Source organism: Chenopodium quinoa, unplaced genomic scaffold, assembly GCF_001683475.1.
Source record: "Chenopodium quinoa cultivar QQ74 unplaced genomic scaffold, ASM168347v1, whole genome shotgun sequence".
In the NCBI taxonomy this organism is placed as follows: Eukaryota; Viridiplantae; Streptophyta; class Magnoliopsida; order Caryophyllales; family Amaranthaceae; genus Chenopodium; species Chenopodium quinoa.
Window position 1 is genome coordinate 1683006 of NW_018743099.1, and position 3576 is coordinate 1686581.

A 3576-nucleotide genomic window follows, 5' to 3' on the forward strand; every position below is an offset into this window, starting at 1 on the left:
GAAGTTGGGCCTAGGTGGCCGGTTATCCCAGGTGTCATGGGAAGGACACGTGTCGTGTCGTAATTAGTCCATGGTGGACGGATCATTGCTTGACACGTGGCAGGCTCCTATTGGCCCATGTGACGGACACATGGCGGAACCTGATTGGTCCACTTGTCAGATGGTGATTGGTGGGGAAAAATCCCCTAATCATTTGCCCCTCACAGGTGGCACGTGACTGGTCACGTGTTACCTGTGACAGGTATCGCCCTGTAACAGGCGACGGCCTGCTACAGATGTCACTCGGCGAGAGGCCGAGAGATTCTCCCGCCAAAATTTTGAATTCTGGAAGTGACCCTTCGCCTTCTCACTTCGCCTATATAAAGGAGTGTTGACTTCGGTCATTTTCACACTTGAGAACTTTTTGAGAGAACATTCGGACCCCTGAACTTGCTCTGACATTTTGGACCCTTTCTGCCTACCGCCTGCTCTGACAAGCCGACTGCAAAGGATTTTCAAAAATTCATCAATCGTCACTCGTTCAGGTAACCGTCGGTTCTCTTACTCTTAATTTTCTCTTTACTTTATTCTTTTTTCAAATGGCACCACGGAAGCACACGACACGACCTAGGTTAGTGATCAGCCGGTCACCGGGGACGGCTGAATCTAGGACTAGGAGTGCCGCCTGCCCTTTTCTGGACCCATCTTTGCCCTTTATACAAAGTCCGACTGTATCTGTGTCTATGCAGAGCATGATGGCCAGAACAAAAAAGACTGCCAGGATCTCAAACTCAGACGGCTCCTCCCACAGGGTGCCGATTAGTGAAACATCTTACCAGGCGCCAGATGTGGAAGTGAAACAAAGCGGCTTGAAAGCCGGCAGTTCTGAGGGAGGAGTCAAAGTGACCCCTTCCCATTTTACAGTTGACAATTCTACATTCTCTCCTGCTCCTTTTAAAGGAGAGGAGGCGGGCCCCTCCGGGAGAGGGGAGGAGTCGTCCTCTTCGGACTCGTCAGAGGAAGATTCCGAGTCTAGCTCTTCTGGCCATGCTTCTCTGGACACAGAAGAGAAAAACAGTCGCCTGCAAGAGGCGAGGCTTTCTCACGCAGTTGAGAAGGGGGACGATTGGGCGGAGCCATCCGCCTCTCACCGAGAGCAAAATACCCCCTACTACTGCACGGTACCTCGAGGCCGGATCACGGCCATGCAAGAGAAAGTGGAGAGCTTTATCGCAAACCACACAATGGGCCCCGGCTTTTTAGTGTTTGTGCCGGATCCAGAAGACACAGTTGTCTGGCCGGCTGGTACCAGTTATGATAGCGCCTGCTTTGGCTGCTACGAGGCGGCCATCAAGGCTGGGCTGCGCTTCCCACTACATCCGGCTGTTCAGCGGATCTTGGATGGGTATGAGTTGGGGTTATGGCAGTTAGCCCCGAACTCCTGGGTCAACGTACTCGGCTATGTGGCCGGGTGCGAACTGCACGGGGTGGAGCCGAGCTTCGAGGCTTTCGCCCACATGAACTACCTCAGCCGGACCCCTAAGGCAGGCGGTACTGGCTGGTATCAATTGACGAGCCACAGGGGCTACCTCATGACGAGAGGTAAAGCAAACAAATGGAAGGACTGGCGGAGCACCTTCCTCATCATTGAGAGTTCAGACACAGAGCTGAACAAGCGCTTCAACAGGTGGAACAGGAATCCGCCCCTTCTTGTAGGCGGCCACAGCATGCCGCCTGTTCCCCCCAAGGCTAAGAAAGAGATCCTAGATAAAGGACTCTTCAAAGTAGAGTCGAAGGTGATCTCTACTTCAGGGGTACGAGAGCAAGTACCCTTGCACTGCGTCCCGAGCTTCAAATGGCTCTACGACGAGTACTTTTTGGCCGCCTGTGGCCTCAGCAGTCGGTGCTCAAGAGGTAGCCGGCCTGTCGAATACTCTGCTTTTCCGTGCATTTCTTGTTATGACTTTTATTAACTTTGCTATTTGTTTTTGCAGCGGACGCCATGAGCAAAATTACCGCCTCCAAGACTGCGGCGGCCATGTTGCGGGCCTCCATCATGCAACAGTCTTCAACCGACTCCCCCAACAAGGGGGCACCCTTGGTGGGCTTCGAACCTTTCACCCTCTTTTTGGAGTTGTGTTTATGCATATACTGACTCTTTTCTTCTCTTTTAGACGGGCGCTCCAAGAGCTTCTTCTTCCCAACAGTCGGACCCCAAGGCCCGGAGGACGACTGTTGCGAGCTCTCCTGGTTCTGCCAGGAAACATGCGGCGGCTGAGAAACAGCCGGCCACTTCTTCTAAAACTCCAGCTGGGCCACCTAGAAGTATGAAATTGTCCTTGTAAATTTTAGACTTGCTCCCTTCTTTACTAGGTCTAATCCGTTTGTTTATGCTTGATGCAGCCGGCCCTCAGGAGCCTGACTTGGTCGAGGTGGCCAAGTCTATGATCAAGGTCGTTCCTCCAGCTGAAAGGGAGGCGGTCAGGGGTGTCGGCACCCTTGACCTAGACGGGATTGCAGGGGTCCTTGCTGAGGTATACTTAGCATATTTTTGAGTATTTGAATTCCAGGACGCCTGTTTTCTTTTTGTTTGGAAACTGACGCCTGTTCCCCTTTTTACTTAGGCCCTGCTCCGAGTGAACGGCCTTCGCAAGCCGCTTGACCGGAAGAACAAAGAGGTAAAGGCTGCAAAAGCTATGGCCGCCTCTGACTGTGATAAGGCAATGTTTCAAATTGCCCAAAATGAAGTTCTGACCATTGATATTCTTTATTATCAGGCGCAGGCTACCGCCGCTATCCGGGCTCAGTTAGAGGCGGCCCAGAAGAGGAATAGCGAGCTGGAGGCGACCATCAACAACCTCAAGGCCGAGCTGAGACCTCTTCGCCAAAAGATGTCCTCATACGAAACCTTGGAGAAATCCTTGGCGAGCGTAAAGGAACGCCTGGTGACCCAGGAGAAGAGTCTTACTCAGGAGCTCTCGGAAAAGGTCGAGCAAGAAAAGAAAGAGCTGGTCCGGGAGATGATGGAAGACTCTGCTCAAATCCAGCGCATGACTTGGGGCCGCCTCTTCCCCAATGCCGACTTTGCCTCATGGGAAAAAACGTACCGCCAATGTTCTGATAGATATAATCAGGAGATCCTGGCGGCTGCTGAGGAAGAGGCGTTGGCGGCTGCTGAGGGAGAGACGTTGGAGGAGGAGGAGCAGTCGGTAGTGGCGCTTGTGCCGCTTGGGGGTAATGCATCAAAAAAGGAGGGGCGCTTGTGCCGCTTGGGGGTAATGTAAGAAGAGTGCTGACCAGGCGGCAGCTGCTAATATTGAAGATCTGCCCCCTTCTTAAGCTTTATGTCTTCTTGTCACGGCCTGCGTGCCGTTTGTTTGTATTTACCCAGCCAGGGGGCCGGGGCTCTGAATATTTTGCCGGTCTTTAATGACCGGCTTCTTTTTAATGAATTTTTTTTTTGTTTTGCTTCAAATTTGTTTAAGTATTGAATATTCTGATATCCAATTGTACACTATACCGACTGTTTTACATGGCCGATAGTTGCAGACAGGTACGGATAGTTAGTCAAGCCGCCTATGCCCCTGGACGACTGGT